We start from the raw sequence: 10,695 nt of genomic DNA, 5'->3' as shown, positions 1-10,695 counted from the left end.
ATAAAATTGCGACTCTTTTCACTTGTTCCTCATCTATTTTCTATGAAGTGATGGCACTGAATGCCATGATCTTTGATATATATAAAAGTTTTAAGCCAGCCTTTTCACTCTCTTCTTGTACCTTCATCTAAAGCCTCTTTAGTTCCTCTTCACTTTCTGCCGTTAGAATGGTATCATCTGCATACTAAACTTTGTTATTTCTCCTGGCAGTCTTGATTCCAGCTAGTGATTGATCCAGCCCGGCATTTTGCGTTGTGTACTCTGCGTATAAGTTAAATAAACAGGGTGACAATAAACAACCTTATCGTACTCCTTTCCCAGTTTTGAACCAGTCAGTTGTTCCATGTAAGATTCTGTTGCTTTTTGACCTGCATACAGATTTCTCAGGAGACGGGTAAGATGATCTGGTATTCCCATCTCTTTAAGAATTTTCCACAATTCCTTGTGATCCACACAGTCAAAGGCTTTCGCCTAGTCAATGAAGCAGAGTTAGACATTTTTCTGGAATTGCCTTGCTTTCCCAATGATCCAATGAATGTTGACAATTCAGTCTCTAGTTTCTCTTTGTTGTTCTTGTTGTTTAGTCACTCAGTTGTGTCTCTTTGCGATCCCATGAACTGCAGCACGCCAGGCTTCCCTGTCCTTCACCATCTCCCAGAGCTGGCTCAAACTCATGTCCATTGAGTCAGTGATGCCATCCAACCATCTCATCCTCTGTTGTCCCCTTCTTCTCCTGCCTTCAGTCTTTCCCAACATCAGGGTCTTTTCCAGTGTCAGCTCTTCGCATCAGGTGGTCAAAGTATTGGAGCATCAGCTTCAACATCAGTCCTTCCAATGAATATTCAGGGTTGATTTCCTTTAGGATGGACTGGTTTGATCTCCTTGCTGTCTAGGGGACTCTCAAGAGTCTAGTCCAAACCACAGTTTTTGGGATCACTTCTTTGGCACTCAGCCTTTTTTACTGTCCATTAGCCCCACTGTAGAGCCACTGGGCAGGCGACACACAAACTGGAGAACAATTACACCAAAGACGTTCTCACACTGCTGTGAGAGTTCAGGACCTACAACAGACTTTGCAACCCGCAAAGATCCAGCAAAGGGACTGACTTTGAAGGTCAGCTCCCCCATGACAACCTAGTTTCTCTCCCTTTTCTAAATCTAGCTTGTACATCTAGAAGTTCTTGGTGCACATACTGCTGAAGCCTAGCTTGAAGGATTTTGAGCATAACCTTACTAGCATGTGAAATGAGCACAATTGTCCAGTAGTTTGAAAATTCTTTGGCACTGCCCTTCTTTGGGATCGGAATTAAAAACTGACCTTTTCCAGTCCTGTGGCCACTGCTGAGTTTTCCAGATTTGCTGACATATTGAGAACAGCACTTTAACAGCATCATCTTGGAGGATTTTAAATAGCTCAGCTGGAATGTTGTCACCTCCACTAGTTTTGTTCATAGTAATGCTTCCTAAGGTCCATTGACTTCACAGTCCAGGGTGTCTGGCTCTGGGGGAGTGACCATACCATCATGGTTATCCTGGTCATTAAGACTTCTTTTGTATAGTTCTTCTGTTTATTCTTGCCACCTCTTCTTAATCTCTTCCTGCTCTGTTAGGTCCTTACCATGTGTATCATTTATCATGTCCATCCTTCCATGAAATGTTCCTTTGATGACTTTTCTTGAAGAGATCTCTAGTCTTTCCCATTCTGTTGTTTTCCTCTACTTCTTTGCATCATTCCCTGAAGAAGGCCTTCTGACCTCTCCTTGCTATTCTCTGTAACTCTGCATTCAGTTGGGTATACCTTTCACTTTCTCCCATGCTTTCCACTTCTCTTCTTTCCTCAGCTATTTGTAAAGCCTCCTCAGACAACCACTTTCCCTTCTCGCATTTCCTTCTCTGTGGGATGGTTGTGTTCACTGCCTCCTGTACAGCGTTACAAATCTCTGTCCATAGTTCTTCAGACAGTCTATCTACTAGATCTAATCCCTGGAATCTATTCATCACCTCCACTGATAATCAGTGGACTTGATTTAGATCATACCTGAATACCCTAGTGGTTTTCCCACTTTCTTCCACATTAAGCCTGAATTTTGCAATAAGAAGCTGATGGGTCTCGGTCTAGTTCTGCTGACTGTATAGAGCTTTTCCATCTATGACTGCAAAGAAGAATATAATCAATCTAATTTTGGTATTGACCATTTGGTGATGTCCAAGTGTAGAGTTGTCTCTTGTGTTGTTGGAAGAGAGTGTTTGCTATGACCAGTGCGTTCTCTGGGTTAGCCTTTGTCCTGCTTCATTTTCTACTCCAAGTCCAAACTCGTCTGTTACTCCATGTATCTCTTGACTTCCTACTTTTGCATTCCAATACCCTGTGACAAAAAGGACATCTTTTTTTGGTGTGAGTTCTAGAAGGTCTTGCAGGTCCTCATAAAATCATTCAACTTCAGCTTATTTGACATCAGTGGTTGGGGCACAGGAGTGGATTGCTGTGATGTTGAATGGTTTGCCTTGGATACGAACTGAGATCATTCTTTCTTTTTTAAGATTGCACCCAAGTACTGCATTTCAGACTCTTTTGTTGACTATGAGGGCTAATTCATTTCTTCTAAGGGATTCTTGCCCACAGTAGGAGATACAATGGTCATCTGAATTAAATTTGCCCATTCCCGTCTATTTTAGTTCACTGATTGCTAAGATGTTGGTGTTCACTCTTGCCATCTTCTACTTGACCACGTCCAAATTATCTTGATTCATGGACCTAACACTCCAGGTTCCTATGCAGTATTGTTCTTTACAGCATCAGACTTTACTTTCATCATCAGACACATCTACAACTGAGCATCATTTCCACTTTGACCCAGCCTCTTCATTCTTTCTGGAGCTATTAATAATTGCCCTCGGCTCTTATCCAGTAGCATATTGGACACCTTCCAACTTGGGAGGGGTGGTGGTGCTCATCTTCTGGTGTCATATCTTTTTGCCTTTTCCACACATGGTCCACTGGAGGAGGGAATGGCATCCTTGCCACAAGAACCCTGTGAACAGTATTAACAGAATAGTATCTTTAGCTAGCACAGTTTTATTTGTCCGTTTGTCAACTCAGTGTCACAGAGACTGAGTTCCTACAACAAAGAGTAGGTTTTGATGTGACTGTTGGAAATAGGGCTTTTACTAGACACAGATTGCTTCCTGAGTAGGGTACCACACTGAGGAATTTGGGTTACACAAAGAATTCCAAAGCATATGAGAGATGGTTTGTGTAAGGGAAACGATGGTATGCAGGAAGAAAAGGTGTCAGTAAGTTGACCATGCCAAGCCCATAGCTCAAGAGGCATAAAGTTGAATGCCTCTGAGGCCAGCATAAGATGTCCAATAAAAACCCTATTTCCAACCATGTGCATTTATTTGGCACTGAAAACGTCCTTGGACATAGGATATTTAGTGCTAAAACCATGACAGTTGCTCATCCTAACCCTAAACCAACTGGAAGCTATTCTAAGTCACTTCAGCCATGTTCAGCTCTTTGTGACCCTATGGACTGTAGCCTGTCAGGCTCCTCTGTCCATGGGATTCTCTAGGCAAGTATACTAGAGTGGGTTGTCATTCCCTTCTCCAAGGGATCTTCCCCACCTAGGGATCAAACCTGCATCTCTTACATCTCCTGCATTGGCAGGCGGGTTTTTTACCTGTAGCCCCACCTGGGAAGCCCCAACTGGAAGCCACCGGATTTTAGTTGGGATTGTAACAATCAGTAAAAAGAAATTATAAGAAATGTATACAAAGCAAGGACTAGACGTTTCTCACAGAGTATCAATTTTATTTCTGCTGTATTAGAATCATTCAAAAAGTCACTTAGGTATTAGAACTTTTTGTACTGCTTGAAAGTAATTCATCACCTAAATTCACTTGATGCCTCAAAAAAAATACTATGGTCCGTTAACTCACAAAATTAGTTAAAAGGGCTCCAAACACCCTTATAATGCAGGGAAATTTACTTTTTTCCTCTTACTCAAAGTATTGCCTTTTAGCTCAAATAAATAAAAGTTTGTACATTATTGTGATTTATAAAAAATCTCATATTCTACTATTTTAATGGAATAAAATATATTCTAAGATCACTCATTTACTTTTGCTTGCTTATCACTTCAAGCATTAAAAAATGTAGTTAACATGTATGTCCGGCCTTGAAGTTAAAAAATGTATTAAGGTATTTCGTTTGACTTACATATCAAGAAAGGTTTTTTGTTTATTCAGGAAAAACTTAATATCATACAAAGAAATCTCAATGTGTCTTTTACAAAAAGACTTCACAAATCTTTTATTGTCCATATATGGGCTTCAAATTGTTTCATATTTAATTAGAAAACTACCTTTTTCTAAATACAAAGCATCGCCTTTTTACAAATTAATTAATTTTAGTAAAGTCATTTAGTGAGTTAAATACTCTTAAGCATTGATATTGTTGACTTAGTTTCAAGATCCTGACAACTGTAAGCAGTGCCTGAAGTTTAAGGAACCAGGGAAGAGAGTTGTTATGTAAATAGCATAGTCACTATATAATAAGGAGTGAAGAGGAATGCTTCCCTGAAACCCTCAGCTGACAAGATTATATCTTAAAGTGAGAAGTCTGCTCAATTTTTATTCTCTCTGCTTATACATTCATTATTATGGAATGAGCCATCCATTCAGCTATGAAACGTCAATTCCTAATAATTGTGATAATTGAGTTTTCACATAAACCAGTGTCTCCCTGGTGGCTCAGATGGTAAAGAATCTGCCTGCAATGTGGGAGACCTGGGTTTGATCCCAGGGTTGGGAAGATCCCCTGGATGAGAGCATGGCAGCCCACTCCAGTATTCTTGCCTGGAGGACCCACATAGACAGAGGCCCCTGGCGGGCTACAGTCCATGGGGTCACAAAGAGTCGGACACGACTGAGCGACTAAGCACAGCACAGCGTCTCCAAATAGAAAGGCAAACTGATGCACTGAATCTGAGAGAAAACTCCTCAAGCTTTCCAAATTTATTTCCCTGTTTTTGTTTGTGCTTGTTATGATTCAGGAGCCGTTTAAACAAATTGTTTTTGGGTTGTCATCATTTAACTTACTGAGTAACGTGGTCCAAAGCAAGGCCAAATTATTTGGTCAAAAGCAAGGCCAAAATAGAAAGGAAGAAACACAGTGACATCATTGTTACTGTGTATATTCAAGTTGAATTTTTATTGATCACTGGGAGTCAAAACAAGTTCTTAAAAAATAGAAGGGAAACATGTGGAAGAACTTTCTGGACCAGGAAGAGACAGAAACCACTCTCTGTCTACTACTAAATAATGTCAGGTCTTTGATTAATTATTGACCATACTCATCATAAAACCACACCATAAGCTTGTGAAAAATGTATTTCCTAGTCCAGCTTTATCTACTCTAGGAGTAAGTTTTTGTTTTTGGTTAACAAACTTTTCTTCAAGAAAGAGAAAACAGAACTATATGTGATATATGTTTTCAAAACCTTCATCTATCCACTGCATGATCATCTTGCTCAGTTTTTTGAATTTTATTCTTTTGTGAATAATATTTATTTTTAACAATTTGTCTCATTTTGCCAACAAAGGCCCATATAGTAAAAGCTATGGTTTTTCCAGTAGTCATATATGGATGTGAGAGTTGGACCATAAAGAAGGCTGAGCACTGAAAAATTGATGCTTTTGAATTATGGTGTTGGAGAAGACTCTTGAGAGTCCCTTGGACTGCAAGGAGATCAAACTAGTCAATCCTAAAGGAAATCAACCCTGAATATTCATTAGAAGGACTGATGCTGAAGCTGAAGCCCCAATACTTTGGCCACCTGATGTGAAGAGCTGACTCACTAGAAGAGACCCTGATGCTGGGAAAACGGAAGGCAAAAGGAAAAGGGGATGACAGAGGATGGATGGTTAGATAGCATCACTGACTCAATGAACATGAATTTAAGCAAACTCTGAGAGAGAACAGAGGAGCCTAGCCTGCTGCAGTCTATGGCGTCACAAAGAATTGGACACCACTTAGTGACTAAACAACAGAGGCTCAATTTGAGCACGTTCTCAAATGAGAATATTTTAGGAATGCAATCACAAGCCGGAAAATGAGGAAATTGATGCCATGGAGTGTTTACTCATTCATGAACTTCTAAGTATTGACTGAGCATTTACCATATGCCCAAGCACTGCTGAAGGGGGATATAGTGGCAAACAAGAGGAATAAGTCATTGGTCTCTAAGTAAAGATGAAGGTGGGGGAGTTTGTCAGTGTGCCACAGCAAGCAACAGAGATAAAAACCTTTCTGGTTATCCACAGCCTGAAGGCCGCATCTTTCTACCCCAAACAGCTAAGGCTATCTATAAAATCACTGCTGGTGACACTGAAGAGTGAAGATGCTCTGAGCAGAGACCTAAGTGCAGCAGACTCTTCCCAGGTAAGACAGGGAAAGACATCACCTCCAGGGTAACCAGCGGTTGTGGTCTATGTTTGCCAGTGAACAATGGAAAAGGGCTGTTTATAGGATGGATTAGCAGCGGTTACTAGGAAGCAACAGAGACATGATTGAGTGAGGTCATCTGTGTGGATCAGAGAGGGCTTCCTTTTAATACCCAAGTGAAGTAACTCAAAATTCCACCCTCCACAGGCACAGTCTTTCTCTCACTCCTTGGTGGATTGTCTTCCTCTAGGACTTGAAAATAGGATTGCTTTCACTCACCTGCCTGAGACCTTCCTTTCCACCCTCTCCTGGGCCGTGACTATTGCCCCACTCAGCCCTGGTGGTCTACTCACTGTGCTGTGGATCACAGCCTGCACGCAAGGAGTCCTGCCTCCTGTCTGAATTCCCCAAAGTTCCAGCAACGCAAAGCAAGTGTGTTTCTGCATGTGTTTTATGGAGAATATTTAGAAAAAATAGCAGGTTACTTTTCCTAGAGATGTAGCCACCTTTCTCTGCTAAAGGAACTTTCATTGCCCATGCCCCTCCAGGGGTCCAGGAAGCCTGCCATCTTACGGAGGAATCCCTCTTCCTTTCCCTGGTCTCCCATTCCAAAGTTCTCCTTCCTACATGTGCACCTCCAGGCAGCACTGGCACACTGCAAAATTCCTGTTACTTTTTTAGAGTTAATTTATGTCCTAGTAGAGTGGATAAAGTTCCTGTTACTTCATTTGGCAGAACAAGAGTGTGATGGGATCCAACTTACATTGGTTTGATTTATGATTTTTCCACTTTACGACATTGTGAAAGCAATACCTTGAATTCTGAATTTTGATCTTTTCTCAGGCCAGCGAGTGATACCGGGTGCAATCCTCTCTTGTGATCCTGGGCAGCGGCAGCTGCAGCTCCCAGGGACCCACCATCACGAGGGTGAACAACCAGTACCCTTAAAACCATTGTTTTCCACGTTCACTCCAAATGTACATTACAGGAGACATTCAATATTTTACTGCAAAATAGGCTTTGTGTTAGGTAATTATGCCCAACTGTAGGCTAATGCAAGTGTTCTGAGTACGTTTGAAGTAGGCGAAGCTAAGCCATGATGTTCAGTAGGTTTGTTGTTGGTTAGTCACTAAGTTGTGTCTGACTCTTTTGTGATCCTGTGGACTGTAGCCCACTGGGCTCCTCTGTCCATGGGATTTCCCAGGCAAGAATACTGAAGTGGGTTGCCATTTCCTTCTAAGGCAATCTTCCCACTTTCAGTGGGTTAAGTGTATTAAATGCATTTTCAATTGAAGGATTATTTTCAATTTATGATGGATTTCTGAGATGTAACCCCTCAGAAATCAAGGGAGATTGGTAATTCTTACATAAAATATTTCCACTTAGGTCATCCCAGGAGCTGTTACACAAAGCACGTGATCACACTGGGATGTTATCATGATCCATATTTAAGCCATTCAAATAGTAAAGCATGTATCTGTGAAATCTCATTTTAAGAAATACTTCTCATAGGCCATATTTGAAAATCTAGTGCAGACCTTCTGAGACTTAGACCCCATATTTGATAGAATATAAAAGCTAATGCTTGAATAGCATTTGCTTTTGCCAGGTTCTTTGTTTCAAAAGATCCCCAAAAACATACCACATCAACTCTGGGAAGCACACAGAGATTGCTTGAGAATGCCAAAGATCTGGGAAGTTTATAAAACAGTCTAAGTTGTCCCCATAGAGTTAAAGATGAAAAGAAATGAACAAGCTAGAGCATACATCTATACCAGGAGATCATCTAGCTCAGTGAGGGGTGTCTCCTTTCCCCAGGAGAGTCTACTCCCCGAGTGAGCAGACATTTAGGACTATGTGCTGGGGAAAGGGGGGATGCCAAGTGTCTACAGCTGCCCCTCATCTTTAAGAGGAAAAGTTCTTTCCTTTGTTCACAGGGCTTTGTGATATTGTGATTTATAGTAAAAAAAAAAAAAATGCATATTTAGTCTTAGTTTCTGGCACAGAGCTCTTAAAACCTTTGAAAATTCCAGTGTCAACAGCAGTAAAGATAACCTTTGTTATGGACGTGAGGTGACTGGATACTCTAAGGATGGGAGCTGGTTTCCAAGAGACCAGTCTTGTGACTGGAAGGTTGGAACTTTCAGTCTCATCCCCTGAATTCCCAGAGAGAGGAGAGGGGCTGGAGGTTGAGCTGATCAGCAATGGCCAATAATTTAATCAATCCTGTCTGCAAAAATGAAGCCTCCTTAAAAAGATAGTTGGAGTTTGGTGGACTCTTGGGTCGGGGAAGGCATGGAGGTTTGGGGGCAGTGATGCTGTTGCAGAGAGGACAGGAGCTCCGTGCCTTTTTCCACACTTGCTCTATGTATGTCTTTAGTTTGGCTGTTCCTGAGTTATTTATTATCTGTCATCTGGTAGGTAAGATGATTCTCTGGGTTCCATGAGCTCCTCTAACAAATTAATTGAAGCCAGTGAGGAGGTTGTTGGAACTTCCCATCTGTAGCCCATCGATCAGAAGTGCAGGTGACGACTTGGATTTGCCATGGACATCTGGAGTGAAGGGCAGCCTTGTAGGACTGAGCCCTCGACCTGGAGCTTCAACACCATTGGCTGGTACAGATGGTGTCACAATTGAGTTGAATTTGTAGGACACCCGGTTGGTGTCAAGGAACTGCTAGGTGTGCGGCAAAGACCCACACGTCGGAATTGGGTGTGAAGTCTTAGGCTTCTTTCTGGGCTCTCATTATCAAACTGTGTTCTCAAGAAGATTCTCATCTTCCGCTGAAAATAAGCTGAAAGTTAAGGCTGATTTTTGTCTGGGAGGCAATATAGAATAGTAATTAAAGGCTTTAGCTTCAGAGTCAAAATGTCCAGGTATGAATTTTGGACCTGACAAAATTCTATGACATTAAGGAACTAAAACCCTCCAAACTTTAGTCCTCTCCTCAGAAAATGGTCATGCTAATTGTCTTTACCTCATGGGATGGCTCTGAAGATAAAATGAGATGATGTAGGCAAAGAATTTGGCACAGTGCAGGCTGTAGAGTGAGCATAAATATATATTAGAAATTATGTATAAGGACCTTATCTACCACTCTTTAATTTTCTTTGGAAAATCTGAGTTCTTTATGTTCCACTTTGTTAAGAAAGAGACGATCTGAGTCTGACAAACTGAATTAATGACTTTGAACAGAAAAACTCAAATTGATTTGAACTAAAAGTTTCCAACAGTTGGAATATATTTCAGAATATAGACTTTATAAAGACAAATGGAGATGTTTTAGCTACAGGATTCTGAGTCAGCCCACATTTTTCCTCCCAAACACACATTATTGTCCTCTAATATTTTAAAAAATTCCACAGCCCAAGTTGTCAGCTTGAAGAGATAAAGACCTCTCTCTTAGTCTTTTGTGTATTTTTTTTTTACTAAAATGGTTCTAAAGTTAACTCTCATCCTTATGAAAGTAGAATTATTAATGGACTCTTGAGGATACACATAAGGAAAAATAAGTCCATGTACATATTTCTCATCTGGCCTCAAAGGGCGATCATTTGGTCACAGCTTGGAGTCAGCCATCAGCTCCACCATGGAAAGAAATGACCTATTTCACTTCGGTATTTCTCACTGAAGATTAAAATATATGAAAGTTTAAAGGTGTCTGGATAGATCTAGGCAAAAAAATCTGAGTAAATATAGAGGTGAACTCTATGAAACTTTATAAAATGATGATAAATGCATTTCAAAGGCAGGCATTTTATTTACAACTTAATAAATTAAAATTCTATAAACATTGTATTGTAGCCTTTGCTATCCCATTTCCAGGAAGCAAATACAATTGTAAAAAAGTCATCTTAGATTGGTATTTCGTGAATGCTTCCCTTTTTTTTTTCTTCCCATCTGGATTGAAAAGTAAGGGCAGACTTAAATTCTTCTGGCTGTATCTTTGAAACAACTCCTGGAGCAATGAGATTATAACAATGGAAAATCCTCCATTGATCAGAGACTCCTGTTCCTCTCTCTGCTTCCTCAGCCTGGATTTCTCAGGACCCAGCCAGAGCAGAAAGCTACTTCCTTGGTAGGATAGCTGCCTGCTTGCTAAGTCGCTTCAGTTGTCTGTGTCCAACTCTTTGCAACCCGTCAGTCCTAAGTTTTAAAAAATCTAAAGCTTTTCTTGTTTTTATTTTCAATCTTGTGAAAGTGTTAGTTGCTTAGTCATGATCAACTCTTTGCGACCCCATGGACT

The sequence above is a fragment of the Bos javanicus genome, chromosome 27, assembly GCF_032452875.1.
Source record: "Bos javanicus breed banteng chromosome 27, ARS-OSU_banteng_1.0, whole genome shotgun sequence".
Classification (NCBI taxonomy): domain Eukaryota; kingdom Metazoa; phylum Chordata; class Mammalia; order Artiodactyla; family Bovidae; genus Bos; species Bos javanicus.
This window is presented reverse-complemented; position numbering follows the sequence as displayed.